Genomic DNA, 17,265 nt, shown 5'->3' with positions numbered 1-17,265 from the left:
TGTTTCTTGAAAGGTGATATATAAAATTAAGTTATTATTATTATTATTATTATGAATACCTTTGGAAAGTAGTGCAGTCTGTGTGTGTTTCAGCCCTTCATTAATACTTTCACAGGTAAATCTCTGGTGGTTGCCATTAGCAGAAGCTCAGTTCTACAATCTAGTTTGATAAACTGCACTACTAAACCAGAGAAGTACACATTATAACCAGTTTAAATCATCGGTTTCATATCTTCACCTTCACTTGCCCACACATGCTTTATATTACTCCCCTCTTACTAAATGATGTTTTAACATCTTCATTATAACATCATCACGACCCTGGTGGAGAGCCGAGATTCAAGCCGAAGAAGATTCAGCTGAAGTGTGTTGAGTCATTCAGCCCGTTGACCGTCGCCACATGGTCGCTCTGAATGGAAGAGGAAGGAGGAGGTTTGCTTTGTGAGAGCGTGTCTGTACAAAAGGGCTTGTAATTGTAGTACCATTCAAATAATACCTGCAATCAAGCCTTTTGTACCGAGATGGAGAAAAAAAAATCACCTTATTTATAGATTTCCTCGCAGCCAGACACCATAAGGGTTCTTCGATTCACTCTCATAGCAGCTTCAAAACATACAGTCTGTCATGTGGTGAAGTTGAGCACAGTGCATTTGAGGGAATTGGCAGCTCAGTGAGTGATGTATTCCTGTAAAAATAATTTGAGTTGTTGAGGAGTGGTGGTGGCATTATACACAACTGAATGCTTCCATTCACACAATGGGCAACAAATGAACCAGTAGGAAAAAAAGTGTTAAAAATTAAGTTCTCTGCAGTGTCACTTTAACCCATAAGAACCCAGACCTATTTATCCTTGAACGAAAATTATGGGGGATATACGACAGACCAAGTGAACATTTCTGATGTTGTTTTTTTTAAATACTACCCCTAAATGTCAAAGATCTGCGATGTGACATATATCTCACATTGGGTGTTTATGGTATTTATTTTTTATGATATTTCTTATTTTAATATAAATAAACTCAACACCTTTTCTGCTTACAGAAAAACAAATTTGCCTTTTTCTCTGCATCTCCACAACATTTTTCAAAATTGTGACATTAATAGTGCAACAGTGTAACAACAAATAATTTTTCAGATTTGGTTTTAAGTAACAAAATAATAATAAATAAAAAGAAATAACAAACCCTAATAGGGTTAAATGCAATAAAGGACACTCTAATTGATTAGAATTGTTAAATGGGTTTAAACTACTTTTTTAGATTTCTGTTTCCAGTCACACCCAGGGTGTTAAGTATGTGTCGCTTTGAGATTTAATGAGTTAAGGTGAAGCATAAAGCTGAATATGGGAGATTCTAGAAGATTTAAAGTATTTGTTACACGGGTGTCACCATGGGTTCTTATGGGTTAAGGGTGCTGGTATTGGTACTGGAGCCATAAACAATATGGCGTACCATCTATTCCAGCCATGCTTTCAGGTGGGATTAAAAGCCTGATAGTGACATGCCATTATCATGTAATATGGGGATAATTATGCACACTTCTCTTTTAATCTTTTCTGGAAGACATTCTTAATATTGTTCATGAGTCAGTACTTATTTTTTCACTATCAACACATTTTTTTTTAGATGTGTTTTCTTTGAAGTGTGTGGAGGTGGGCTTGCCTCTTCAGTTGGATGCAGGCCCTACATTTCTGATGTTTGAAAAGTCTGGGAGGAGGAGCTTTCAGTGGCTGTTTGACCATCTGACAAGCATTTTTTTTGGAGCAGCACCATTAGTCCCCAGGTGGCATCAGTGGAAAAAGGAGTGTAGTGGCATGCATTGCTGGCTATTAAACTGTTTTTAAAGGTGCTTTCACAATCCAAGTCGTTTGGTTAGCTCATATCAAAGTGAAATTGATTGGACCATAAAAAATAAGATTCGCAGAGGGGCGTGTACAGTCACAGTTTATTATTGGTTGTAAAGTTGGTGATGTAAACATGGAAAAAAGAAAAGCAACATGGAGCTGAACGTACCTGAGTACCTTTGATTCAACCTGGTCTCACAGAAATCCGTGGAATAGCCACGGAATCACTCAAATTTCCGTGAAACTGACACGGATTTCGCTACAATGCAAGTTAATGACATATGTCATATCCCGTGGCTATTCCAACATACAAAGTGATTATGTACATTCACTGAGTGAACTTAATTCTCAGCTCATTGGCTTATTGACGTACGGCTGCAGAACTGAACGCTCGGCCGTGTTTCACTTCAGTGAGTACTGATACGCAGTCAGAGATCAAATGAAAATTAAAAAATACACAGATCGATTAAAATTTCCAAGTGATCGACCAAATTCTTAATGATCATTAATCGTTCATTGATTAATTATTCTCATCCCTATTGAGAACGAGTCTTTTAGATAATGTTACAACAGTTAGAACAGTGACTGAAAACTTTAACAAAGTCATGTGTGCAAGTGGATGTGTGTGTGTGTGTGTGTGTTCTGGAAAACAGTACGGCATGTGTCTATTTTCTACAGTGTGTGGCAACAGTTGGTGACATTGCAGGTTGTGCATCTGCTGTGACGTAGGAGGGCGATTCCACCGGGGCGCTAAGTGATTCGGTTGATCTCCGAGGAGAAGTTTAATTCTCCTCTGAGTAAGGGTGCCATTAAAATGCAATGACATGAGATTAATGCTCATCTTGTGAGCGACATTTACTTTCTCATTCACCGTGGAAATTGTCTTGCAATATTGTGTGCCGGGCCTTGTTGTGAATGCTGATGAGTTTCAGAGGCTGTTCAAAGTAGTGACAATATGAAAAATGTCCAGTGCGCTATATAAAGAGGAAGGGTATCTCGCTGAGTAAGGGACAAACAGTGAAACAAGACAATCAGCAAAACGGGGCGGTGAACTTAGAAAGTGCAGATTCAAAACTCACTATATGTTGAATGGCTGTCCTCAGCATTATCAATAGGACTGCAGAAGCTTATTTCCTGACCAGAAAAATGATTTATAATGCAATATCATTGCTCAGAAGTTGCTTTTGAAACGTGAAGTTTACTCTTAATAGGACAAAAATGTGTTTATGCATTTTTTTGACGATATGAGATTGTGAATTGATTGCTCTCCTTGATAATATGTCTATGTTTGTGTCTCATATAACCATTCCCTTTTGTGTTCTCTGACACAGAAATCTTATACATATTTTTCTTTCTGTCTTGCAGAGCCGTGTGTGTATATACACACTTGTGCGAGAGCCGGGGGGGGCGCACACTACATGTGTATGTGAGATGAGGAGAAGCTAAGTGGCTACCACAACCACCCAGATCAGACAGCCTCCTGTGCTGCAAGATGGATTAGAGCCCCACACCTCAGGAGATCAAAGGTAGGAGAAGATGTTTGGTAATCAGCCGCCACTCACCTGCCCTATTCAATGACCGCAAGGACAGAATGAAGAAGAGCGAAGGAGAGAGAGAGGCCGTAATGAATCACAATGAGTTTAGACTAAGGTCTCTCGGCCATTCATGTCCACAAACCTCATCATATTTTGATGTAGGAAGAAATAAAGGAAGTAAGGCAGATATTCATCCAACTTCTTTTGATTACAGTGATTTGAGTATACAAAATAACAGCTGTTGATGATATGATATACCTTGCATAATTGAGTGTATTTTTTAGATCAGTGGTCAAATTAAGAAAACCTACTCTACCAAATATTTTTGGTGGCGGCTGTGGCTCAGTTGGTGGAGCGGTCGCCCACTGATTGGAAGGTCGGTGGTTGGATCCCCGACCATGGCAGCTCACATGTCGAAGTATCCTTGGGCAAGGTACTAAGTCAAGTCAAGTCAAACTTTATTTATAAAGCACATTTAAAACAACCGGGGTTGACCAAAGTGCTGTACAGATATCACTGTTGCAGGAAATACGGTAAAAACTAAAATACTAAATACATAAACACAGTGCAACAATAGAATAAAATAAATAAAAAATAAATTTAAAATTTAAATAAAATTTTGTTTTTGCAAGATGTCCACTTAAACTTGATTAAAAGCCAGGGAGAAAAAGTGTGTAATGTAACTGTGTGCATACATTCCCAATGGTGGCAGGTGGCACCGTTAGGATAGCCTCGATCACAAGTATGAATGTGTGTGAACAGATGAATGAATGCAGTCTGTAGTGTAAAGCGCTATATAAATGCAGTCCATTTTTCAGCACAGCTAGAATCTAATTAAAACAAATATTTTATTTTTTATTTTGGCAAAGATACCAAATATGCCAATTTAAAATAAATTTGCATAAATAATGCATCGGTATCCACATGCTTTTATTTGATGTGATGCTGCAAACATGGTATAACATTTGAATATGTTACTCTAAAAAAGGATCAAACCGTTCAGTAGCATCACTGATGCGAAGCGGGAAGAGAGAACATCTATTTTTGACTGTGTTGTACTGTGTGATAATATTGACATGACAGTAGAGGAATATCTGGGTTCAAGAGGTTAATTTGACGATGAGAAATGACAGAAATCTCAAACATCATGCTGGAACTCAGTATAGCTGCCATCTAAAAATGTCTGGTGTTTGTGAGTTTTGTGAGAGAAACAGCCGAGGAAACACACACTTTAAACAATAATACTTGTTACTGTCATGATTAGTATTCTGCATTGCCTGCTTCATCGATAATAATATTAAACAGCACCCAGGTGTTTGTAGCTGACAATGCTATTTGCACCAGGGGTGGAGAGCCAATGTGGCAAAGGCAAGCAACCAGGTGCCCCTTTGACAACAAATCATAAAGTACTAGTTTATAGGTCAATAATAAATAAAAACTAAAAGTAAACCCTAATCCTGAAACTAGAGTTGTGAGGTTTAATTTATAAACATGCATAATAATTTCAAATATATCATATTTATTCACGTCAAATCTTAACCTGAATTGTAACTAAAGCTGTCTAGTAGCTCAATGTAGTGGAGTAAAAAGTACAATATTTGCTCCTAAAATGTAGTGAAGTAGAAGTATAAAGTTACATATGTGGAAATACTCAAGTAAAATACCTCAAAATTATAATTAAGTACAGTACTTGAGTTAATCTTCTTAGTTACATTCCACCACTGTCGAGAGGACCGAGTGTTTGAGCTGAATAGCTGTCATTCTCACCCGGGTGCAAAGACACATTTTGTATAAATAAAAGCATTGGTGAATGCAATAACTACTGGCAAGTTCTCTGTGAGTTGTTCAAAGTAATTCTTGAAGATGCAGGGGAACGCTAAATGAATTAGAAGCAGATGAGGCAGGGGGAAAAAATAAAAAATAAGCATGTAACAAGAAGGTGAATGATTTTGACACAACTCAACACACTAAACATCACAGGCTGATGATGTATTTAACTGTAACATTAAAACAGCTTCCAGGGTCAAATTTTCCTTTAAGCTGCTTGAGGAGTACTTACTGCTACAGAAATGATTGTGGTCAGTGTAATTAAATGGCTAAAAAGATCTTTTCTTCAAGGCCAAATTGGGTCCCCTGTTGGAAAGAAAATAATTAAATATCTCACAGCAACTGAGCAGCGACACATTCTGTGAGCGCCACAATGTGTTCACCATCACACAATGTTTTTACAGCACTTACTTGTGACAACAAAAGCTACTTACTGGACTATAATTCAGCACTGTTTGCGTGAAAGGGGATTATTTTATTGAGATTTCCTCAGTCGAGAGGCTTTTGTCCATCCATATATATATTTTTGTCCATCCATATATATATATATATATATATATATATATATATATAATCTCAAGAGTCAGATAAACCTTTACCTTCTCTCATTTTCTCAATTTAAAGGTGACTCATTTCCAGCAGAAAATCCTACGCCCAGTTGCTTTACACATAGTGGCTCAGTTGGTAGAGAGGTCATCTTCTGATCGGAAGGTTGGTGGTTCGATCCCCGACCATGGCAGCCTACATGTCTAAGTATCCTTGAGCAAGATACTGAACCCCAAATTGCTCCCTGAGTTCATCGGTGTGTGAATTAATTCCCAATGGTGGCAGGTGGCACCAGTGTGCCCTGGTTGCCTCTGCCACCAGTATGAATGTGTGTGTGAATGGGTGAATGAGCGTAGTGTGTGGTGTAAAGCGCTTTGAATGAAAGCGCTATATAAGTGCACCCCATTTACATTCTTTTTCTATTCTTTTTTCTGTGACAGCCATTGTGAGTGTCAAAATGCTCCTCTTTAGCACTATAGTTTATAGGGAGTTCTCAACAACGGAGACAGACTTATTTGTAGTTATAATATACCTTTTTTTGTCAACAAAGTCAGCAAATGAGGGACATTTTCAGTCAAACCTACATGTGGTTTTAAAATTCTGGAGTGTTTCATGGTGGAATCAATAGAAAGAGTTTACAGCAGCACCTGGTTTCTCCTAGTTCAAACAATCAATAGAGATTTTAAGAAGGTTTTTGCAGTTTTTCTGTCAGGATGTGATGACTATGTGTGTGTGTGTGTGTGTGTGTGTGTGTGTTGTACTAGACTTGTGGCTGTGTGTGGTTCAAACAATCTGACCCAGACTACAATCAAAGAAAACAAAAGTTCCAGATGACAATGTTCTGTTAACTTGAATGTAACCTTTTTTTCTACATTCTTGCAGCATAAAACAGGCAGAAAATGTCAGCATGCAGTGGCTTTCTGTCCTCTTTCCCTCTGTACTTTCTCTGTGACCTCTCCCATGTGTACTTGTTTGGTTTGTGACAAAACCAGCTCACAGAAGCTGCTGAAATTGTGTATTTTGGGATAAAGGTGCCAGACTGGACCCTATAGCAAATGACTGAGTGTGTCAGAGTATTTTTTTGTGCCAGTGCTGTTTACTTGGAGGACAGGATATGTTGCTGTCTGGAGGCTTCCCTGCGACTGCTACCTGCTGTGCTCTGTTCAGCTCAGAACGCATCACGGGAGGCTTATAGGTGGATCCTGAGAAGATCTGGATTTGCCCCAAACCGTCAACAATCAACTCAGCATGTTTTTATAGAATCAAACTGACTGTTGGAAGCTCGGGGTCGCATACATATTCTAGTTTCTCTGAGTTCAGATTTTCACAGTGAATTCTTGTCTTTTCCACGTCGGCGCAGAATTCTCTTTTAAATCCACATCAAATCGATTTGAAAGCTAACAAATTGCACGTGTCAGTGCTGCTGTTACACCAGATAGATATGTTCAGTGTGTACAAAGGCTGATAGAAAACATGTCTCCAGTAGAAACTTTTCAATTACTGTAACAAAAGATATCTATAACACACATATACACGTGTGCACACACACTCCGACAGTAATGCTACTTATTTAGCCTATGTCATATTACAAACTCTTAAGTGTGCCAGTGACAGAAAAATCCAATTCATATTCATATGCAGGATAACACGCTTTTCATATTTTTTAAGCCACCACATCCCCCACAGGCAGCCCCCGTACACCGTGAATACAAATGCCAGAACACACAGTGTGCTGTAAAGACATTGAATTTCTCTGAGGCAGCAGTGCCCTGTGAAATCTGCTACTGACAGAATTTGACTTTTTACTGACTTTGGCTCAAGGAAAGTGGTTTGAGGAGATGGTTTCAATTTCATTGCCCACATGTGCAATCTTGCATGAGATGCAAGTATTGAATATCACTTTGAAGCAGATGGTGTATTATAGCCCCTCAGTGTGTGTCAACCGCAGCATTCGATAATGCCACTGGGTAAATCCTTCTGCTCAGTCTTACTGGAAATGTTGAACTGGGTCTGGTGAAATAATCTTTGTTTACTCTCACCACTGCCCGTAGCAAATTCTTCTTCACCTGCATGTCGGATGAACTCAGTCCCCTCTTTCCAACTTTTATGTGCTTTGGTGTGTGTGTGTGTATGTGTGTGTTTAATGAGCTGTTTTTATTTGCATGTTGACTGGATTCATAAGTCGGCCTCAGTGTGCTCCTGTGTGCGTTGCCGTTGGGCCACCTGCCTCCTTTCCTGGCTGCTTCTGAGAAGCAGAGATAAGGCCCACTGATGTTTGTCTGCTCCCTGGCAGATTACTGAGGCAGACAGGTACAAGGACTCTGGCAGACAGCTACTGTATACTGGAGGCCAAAGAAGAACTTGTTTGGGATGCCTAAGCTGACCACAGCACCAATCCAAACCAAGCTTGAATGCCATCTGGCCTCTTTTAATGTTGCCGCTCAGCTAATTACTGTTCAAACAGAAACATGTGAGTCAATGAGGGAAATATGTGGGAATTTCTTTGAACTAGGAACTTAAAATGTTAGCAAATAATCATAATGTTGGTGATTTCCCTTTTGATTGATAATGATTGACATTAAACCAGTAAACCATAATTGCATTAAAGAGGAATGTAATATAGGTCAGTATGACATCAGCATAGCTGGAAACGCAATGGCCTTCATTCATCAAACGAGCGCAGAAACAAGCGCAGATATGAGCGTATATTTCATCTTACGACAAGGTTCACGTGGGATTTATCAAACGTTTGTATCTCGCCAATTACAGCGTAAGAATGTTGATAAATGTGGCGACTCAAAACAAGCGTCATTTAAATATCACGCCTTAATATATACCCGATTCAGATGGCTCGCCTTCAGAGTTTACGACACAGAAGGGCGCACAATACGGCCAAAAAGAAGATTTTTTCCCCCTAAAGTCAGCTTTATTAGCAAAGTGCACTGTTACCAATAACAACGAGAGCGAAATACACATTTTACAGAAATTCGCAGCGACAGAGGTTTATGAAATAAAAGTACTTATAGTTATAAACTCAAACAAGTTCAGCGAATATTTTACATTTGGAGCACAGACTTAAAAGTTTTCACAGCTTTTTGGTTGAAGGAGGTAAACAATGTTTTAGAGTAAGTTTTCAATTCCAAAAGAATTTCTCAGAGGCAGAATGTGAAACGCTGACGTCCAACAGCTGCAGATGAACCAACTGGTTTTGTTTGGCAGCATAAAAAGGGAAAAGGAAATCAGTGGCGCTGTCAGCAGAGTAGCAGACCATTAAACTCCCAGTGAGGTTGGAATAGCCCATTTCATTTATACATTGTGATATATTAAGCCTAATAGCAAATATAATATGCAAATATTATTATTATTATTATTATTATTATTATTATTATTATCATTATAATGGATAGACATTATTCACTTCTTTACATTTAGTCAGAATTCTGTCCCAGTCAGAGGAGTGTGTGGTAGCGTTTATTGGAAAATGTTTCTATCCGGGCAGAACCGCTGGTGAAGGAGACGCTGACGCTCTGGTGTCTGAGCCAGATATCGGTAAATAGCAGAAGACAACAACATTTAATAGCCTCGGCTAGTAATCTGTTTAAAGAATTTCACGGTCGCAGGGTGTATTTATTTTTAATCAGGTTTGTAATGATAAATAGTATAGCCTGAACATGCTTTGGTTTGTCACCATTAAAAAAACAAAACACAGCAGAGTATTATCAGCTCCAGGCATCAATACAGTAGTCTAAGAACAATTCTCTGACTCAGACGTGGACTTCACGCTGACTCAAATTTGCGTACACGAGCTGAGAGCAGATCTGATCGTACCCTATGCTCACATCCAAATTGATAAATGCCGAGCCTTGCGTAGAAATGATCGTGCGGCCACTTTACGCTTACTTTATGTTGTACGCTCGTTTAATAAATGAGGGCCAATATGTATATATACACGATCGCTCATAAAGCTGGAATAAAATATTTTTTTTACCTTTTTCCATGAAATGATTGTGACAATGTGATTTATTCTTGACAGATAGTGTATATCTTCTCAAAATTGTATTAATCAATCTTTTCCAAACATCATGTAGAAAATTAAACAATAAATTCACTAAAAAAAGTCTCCATCTTAAAATGTAATATATTAGATCTACAATTGTATTTTCTGCAGACTTAAACTGTAGGATGGAAATATTTCATGTTTAAGACATTATTTTCAAGAAATTTCACAAATAAAGTTTTTTTACGAATCAGTTTTATTATTTTGATTTATTTATTTATTCCTGTTTAATTTTATTCACTGTCTAATTTTCAAGAGATACTTCAGAGCCAGTTAAAATTTAGATTTTATTTAAGTGGGTACATAATTTCAGGATTAAATTATTGGCAAAATGACTCACAAAAAAGAGATTTGTTTTATAGTTATCATTGCTATAATGGTGTGCTTTATTGCACTGTCAAATCAGTATAAATAGGGCTGTGGGGTTCTCTTGTGTCTGTGCTGTGACAGACTGACTGTAAACTGTAATTCCGTTGCTTTAAACCACACTGGATGCTCATTATTCCTGAAAAGTTGCTAATGGAATGTTGATGGGGATTCTCACTATGACGTCTCCCATTGATGGTTATGAGTAGCCATTTAAAAAAAATTAAAATAGGAGATAATTTATTCAGATGCGAGTGAATGATCAATTAGCAGAAGCTTTCATGAGAAATGACTTGCAGGAAAATCTGCAAAAATCAAGTGATCTGTATGTGATTTTGTGTGTGTGTGTGTGTGTGTGTGTGCGTGTGTGCGTGTGTGTGACTCTTGTATGTTTACCCCTGGAGCAGCAGGCTGTGAACATTTGGGGTATGATTAAAGCGCATGGTCAGTGTGGAGCAGGCTAATTAGGCCTTTTCTGCTCCTTTGAAGAACATTTCACAGGCTTCTTGGTCGAGTTCAACGATATGGGACAATAATAATCCAATTGCGATTTATTAGACCAATATTGCAATTACAATTTTAAAAAATTCCTTATTTTCCTCTATCTTCCTTCTTTTTTGCATTAATGATACTGGAAAATAATAGTATCCCTCTGTCAGTACAGTGCTGTAATATGGAGATAGTTTGCAGCCTTGTGGTAAACTTGTTAACTGTAGCTTCCAGATGGTTGATGCTCATTTTGCTGCTAAACAGCTTCACTTTGTAAGCTACACACAATAACTTTCTTGATCTTAATGAACTGCAACATTTATTCATAGATCATCTGAGATGTACACTTTACATTCACTACCACTTGAAAGCTTTATTGCAAATTATAGCAATAATTTCCTCTCTGTTCTTAATGTACCTACCTGTCTCTTCTCATTGAAGGCATTTTTCACTCATACTCTCGACCACACCTCCGCTAAACACACATTATGCTACTCTGACAACAAGGTAATATATCAGGCATATGAAACCTATGAAAAATAACGCACTCTAATTTGTCGATAACCTACATCATTGTGAGCCTGGAGGAGCAGCTAATACAACCTTGATCCCATAAAAGTTGGGTAAAAGAATGGATTTAATTAGAATTCAGGATGTATATTTGAAAATGGAGCCTGACAGATATATCGGTTGACAGATATTGTCAGCTGATATTGGCCTATCAAAGGCATATTGGTATCTATGTATATGCTGTCCGATTGAGCTGTTATGAAAATGTTTTTTACACAATATATCAGGGGTGGGCAACCTTTACTAACTAAAGAGCCACTGTTCGCGGAATGGAGCTGCAAACCTTATATTGAGCCTAAAATGAAAATTAAACAGCCTAATAAGTCTAAATTAGCCTACCAACATTATTAATAGTCATATTGAGCATTTATTAATATGATTTTGAAAACTAGTCTATCTCAGGGAACTCAAAACTAAACTTGGCAAAACTTAAAAGTTAAGGCGCGGGCCGGAGACTTTCGTAAGCTATGAAGCACATTTTAGTTGACTTAAATGTCTTTTTTAATATGCTGTAAAAAGGCTATACAATTTTACAATTGAGGAATACAAATAGCTTTTGGTCTACACCATTGATAAATGAACATTTTAATGTAAAAATATGTATATCATTTTTTTTGTCTCAGCCACGGGGAGCCCCTGCAGGCCGCCTAAAGAGCCACATGAGGCTCTGGAGCCACAGGTTGGCCACCCCTGCAATATATAATGCAGAAAATGTTGCTTGGTGTGATTTAGAAATAGTGTTAGCTATTAATTTTAATTATTTTTATTTAATAGCCGGCAGTTGACTGACACTGAACAGTAATGATGTTTATTTAGCTATTATTGCATATTCCTTATTTTCTCAGTTATCATTGATAGAATTGGCACAAAAATCCCATATGGTTTGGGCTCTATTGGAAACAATTTGAACATAAAATACATCGTCTTTGTACAGTTTTCAGTTCAATTGTCACATGTTTAAAGTGTAAACAAGATGACTGCACCTGATCATTTTCTCACGGTGGTACTGTGAGCATCAAAGCATGGTAGCGGGATATTTTACATGCTATTTTCTTCATCGACTGTCATTGTCATATGTTGTGCAGAGGGACAGCATGTGTCTTCCCAACCCTCTGCTTGGATAGATTGTTAAGCATTATTAAGAATTAAGCTTAAAAAAATGCTGCTTTTGCGATACAAAAATGTTGTTCTATTCCATCACAATATCTATTTGAATGTGATTTATTGTCCAGCCCTACTTGTTGGACATAAAATGACTTGTACGACATCTTCCTGCATCCCTGGAGCTCGGGGCAGAGAGGGTAAGGTGGTGTTACTGGGAGATTTGGTCTGGGAGCTGAAGAGCTCAGGATATCAGCAGCATCGTATACCTTTCTGCCTCTGTGCAATATCAAGGTGTATTTTCATAACTCTCCTGCTTGACAGGTTCTGTTGGGAAAAGAGTTGAAGAAAAGTGTAGAAAGATTGTGCAGCTGCAAAGGGGTCATGAAGAGGTTAGACAATGTAGAAGATGAATTAAGTAAAAGTGAGAATAAAGGAAAGAGGGTCAGAGTGTAAAAAAGGGATTATAGATGGATCACAGGGTTTTAAGCACTTCTGTTTCTTTTATAAGTATTACTTGTATATATTACAGACAAGGCTATTACCATGCTTAGTCCCTTTTATCAGACATTATGAGCTTATGTCATAGCAGAAGTGTCCAACTCCAGCTCCCTGTTTGTTATTTAAAACTCCAGTGTTGGTGGATCCCTGCAGTCTTGCCTCATTGTCTGTATCTCTCTCATGCGGACACATTTTTCCCCTTTTGTGTTCATTGTTTCTGTTTGATTGACTCCTGTTTGATCAGAGCTGTTTAAATAGTTGTCTCAATATTTATGCGGCCAATTGTGAAGATGCCGTGTGATTGTGGCCCAACTGGCAGAATATAAATTGTTCATTGCTCGCCACACCATGTGGTAGACAGGTCCTTCCACATGCCTGACAGCCCCTACTGGAAAATGAAATTAGAGGAAAGGAGAGACGTACGAGCGGGAGCAGAGGACAAGGGATAATACATGATTCACACACAGTAAGCCTCGGCTGTGTAGCACATCGAATATACATGGGGGAGAAAGCGTAGCGGGGATCCGGGGGTTTAGAAAGAGTTAAGAAGCAGACTTTTACAAGGTGAAGTACAGCTTATGAAGGGAGCTCAGAATGAATTAGACAGTGTAACTGCTATTGAGACTCACTGACTGACAGATTAGTTGAATGACAAAATGATTTATTTAAGTATACCTCTGAAATAGCAGCAAAGCTCTATGTATTTGCATTTAAAAAGTTGTTGAACATACTGTACAGAGAATCCAATCCAATCCAATCCCCTTTATTTATATAGCACAATTTTAGCAAACACAAGGTTTCCAAAGTGCTGCACAAACAATAAATACATAACACAATACAAAGAGATGTAGTAAACAATAGATCAGTAAGATGCAATAAATTAAAAATGGGATAAAAATAAATAAAATAAAATGTAAAAAAAAAAAAAGAAAGCAACTGGTTAACTAAACAGAACAGTAGACAGAACCAATACTGTTGTTGTTGTTGTTGGTGAAACACCTTGTTTATTATGTGATAAATGCACTGTAATTAATAGTAAACCAACACAAATTGAAGTGAACAACATATGGGCGAATGCTGGGATGGCTTGTGGCATTTTTCAGTGGCAGCATCTGGCCAGTAAATATTCAGAAGTAACAGTTAGATGTATGGAGCTGTTAGTGTTTCAATAGACAGCCGTGTTATGGGAATGAAATATTCATTATGTCAGTGTGTATCAGGCTGAAACCTCCCGGTCTGAGCACTGAAGCAAACCTGGAAGTGCCTTAAGCCTGCAATCTTTCAAAAGTCCTACAGGGGTGGACAATGTTGGTTGCAAAAGAAGTCCGGTCCTATCTATCTCAATACAAAATGAGACTACTTCTCACTTGATTTATTGCCTATTTAAAATTAATGTGGCAAGTTTATGGTCTCAATTGCTAGCTTCAAGTCTTCGTCAAGATAATTTGATGATAACTGTGTAAATAATGGTCCCATTTAGAAGAAAATAGATGAAAATGCAGGGTATGATTTGGGGTGTGACTACCTTGTAATTGACTGGTATCTAAGAGAAAAGAAGAGAGAGAAGTGAAACAATTTTAGTCTCAGAGCTTTGACCCTTTCACATTGGGTTTTCAGTTCATGAAAGTTTATTTTTCACATTTAGGTCATTTAAAAAATGCCCTGTTCAGCATTTGGTTGTACTAAAAGACAGTCCAGGACTTAGCTGTTCAGTTATTTTGGTAAGCAAGGAACCTTTTTTTAGCGTTAAGAGTTTATTTCTGGATCCACCCATAAATCTTATTTATACAGTCTTTGCCATAAATCCACCCCTCGCTCCTCCCCAGTCCAAATATGGTCTCTCCCAATTTAAAAAAACAAAGATGGCGTTGGAAATAACGCTGAACTCAATGCTTTATATGCGCAGTTCATTACTATGTTCATTATTTATATACAGTGTTAGGTGTAAATTTAGGGGGGGAGAAGAGTTGAATGGAAGCTGCACAAATGTTTTAATTGAAAAGAGCTTGTGCCACAGTTTACATCGCTTTGAGTTTGGATTTTGTTGAATTATTTCTATGGCACAGCAGGAGAGTGGGTGTAAAAACACCAAACACAGCAGGTTAGACCCCATGATGGTTTGAGCTTTGTATGCTTTCTTTCATACATGCATAACTTTTTGCTGAAAAGGAGACCAAACAGCATTTCTTCAACACTTCACCTTTGGCTGTTGCACTGTATATCCTGTTGTGCAGCCTGTGAACATGGAGCAAGGATTTTTGTCAGCATTATTAACTGCTGTTGGGCTTTATCGGGGCACAGCGGTGCATAATTGGAAAATCCCAACCCATGAAACATAACCACGAGGTCCTCTCCGCCAGTTGCGTCACTGTTATTTATGAATGTGCACTGTAATTCCTGCTATCTAGTCTCAGGAAGTGTATAAAAGATTCACGGTTAAATTCCGAGGCACAAACCTACTGTCATAATTCACTGGTTTTGTTAGTTCTTCTTCTGCTCGTATTTCTGTAAGTTGACTCAATGGCCGTGTCTTGCTTCGCTGTGAACTACCAATATTGCCTGTTGAATGGCAATGAATATCCTCTACAGGTACTCTGTCTGAGATCAGACACAGAGAGTGGGACAGGGAGAGATGGAGGAGTTTCAAGGAGAGGCGAAATTAAAGATAAAGAAGAAAGGAATGACCAAGTGAGAGGAAAATTTCAGACCGTAGGTATGAGGCGCGGCAGAACAGAATGAGAGATAATAAGTAGCAAAGCGAGGGGGTTCAGAGAAAGAAAGAAGAGGACACTGTCAGAGGAACCGAGGCAGTGAGAGAGACATGATACCTCAGATATTGGAAACAGTATGAGAGGAAGAGAAGGAGTTTGATGAGTGAGCGCGGTGGGCAAAGTCACGCCAGCATCTCCAGATATGATCAGCAGGAGAATGAAGGGCATCGGCGGGTGGAGAGGCTAAATACGACAGCTGGCTCCATCCGTGTGTGGTGAGGGGTGGTATTGTTTCAGCCTTTGTAGACGCGCTCCGATCCCATTTACAAATTGGAAGGACCACCAGTCACAGTCGCACAGAAACTGGCTGCTGTCAGTGGGTAAGCTGGCTGATGGATGGGACCACTTTGCTTGGCGGATCTAATGATAATGGGGCAGAAGGGGTCAGAGTTGGATTATGACTGTCTGGTGGTGCTGGTCCCACTCTGTCTAGTTGATAAAACCACTTCGTTTCATTTGATTCTGCTGATAATTGACTGGTTATGGCTGGTTAGAGGTATTAATGAGTCCAAAAATTGGATACACGTCCTAAGTCTAGATCTCTTTTGAGATGTCCAAAGGGTACACTGAGTGCGCTTTGTGTGTGTGAAGTAATACCGCCTATTTAACACTGGCTTTAACTTCTTTAATCCCAAGCCTGAAAATTGCTGCCTTGCTGGAGAATACCATCTGTATCGTCAGCAGCGTAAAAACACATTTCGAGAGGAGTGTGGGATTAGGAAATGACTGCAAGATAGTTAAATAATGATTTGCCCTAATAACACATTTTTGAAGAGTAATATTGGAAACAGTCCGTGTTATACAATGAGACAACTGTGAACAGGGGCTTTCAGTTAGCTGTGCTCCTTGCCAAAAGGGGGATGGAGCACACACACACACACACACACACACACAGAAGCCAGGCCCAGCTTAGTGCACACAGAGCAGTGAGAGGATTTGTCTTGCGACTTTGCTTCTGTCACACTGTGAGCATGTATGCCTGAGATGCATACTGTTAAAACTAGAGCTGATCTAGAGCTATACAGCGGATTCTGCTGGTATTTTAGGAAACAGGTACTCCAAAGACCCTTAGCTTGGTTTAATGTGACACAGGAATGATTTTAAATCTACTGTTTTATGCTGCTGTAGAGCCTGATGTGACTGAAAGTGTCTGATGTAATCTCCTCTAGTTACGTATTAGGGGTGTAACGGTGCATACGTTTCACTTTTGATACGTATTGTATCCATCAGCAACCTTCTGATCTGAAAAGTGAAGACGATGCGGAAGTGCTTAAAACCTGCATTCTGCACTGGTTGCAAAGAGAAGTCTGATTGTATAGAAGTCTATGAGACATGTTCCTACTTCTCACTTTATTTTTTACATCAGTAAACATTTTCCTAATAAGTATATGGGATCAGTTGCTAGTTTCAAGTAGGGATGGGTACCGAATTCGGTACTTTTGTAGGTACCGACCGAATTCCGTCGGTACTACCGAGTACCGATTCATGTAAAATCAAACGGTACCATCTTTTTTTTTTTTCTCCTTCGTGCACTTGCAACCTGAGAGCGCTCCTCTGCATTCTTTGATAACACTGCAACCTTCATGTTACAAAATGCACGTTCACTCAACAATAAATTACTGCTCATCCTGGATTTCATATTGTTTTGATATATTTTTT

General features: G+C 38.7%; 1 protein-coding gene across 1 annotated transcript in view; it reads left to right on the top strand.

Annotated features, from left to right (window-relative positions):
* Positions 1-17,265, top strand: part of grik4 (glutamate receptor, ionotropic, kainate 4) — a 441,808-nt gene that overhangs the window by 103,840 nt on the left and 320,703 nt on the right. The window contains exon 2 of the mRNA XM_059330837.1: positions 3,209-3,369. The gene's annotated coding sequence lies outside the window, so the exon portion shown is untranslated. The remainder of the gene's footprint in view (positions 1-3,208; positions 3,370-17,265) is intronic.

This window comes from Centropristis striata, chromosome 4 (genome assembly GCF_030273125.1).
Source record: "Centropristis striata isolate RG_2023a ecotype Rhode Island chromosome 4, C.striata_1.0, whole genome shotgun sequence".
Taxonomy (NCBI): Eukaryota; Metazoa; Chordata; class Actinopteri; order Perciformes; family Serranidae; genus Centropristis; species Centropristis striata.
This window is presented reverse-complemented; position numbering and strand designations above follow the sequence as displayed.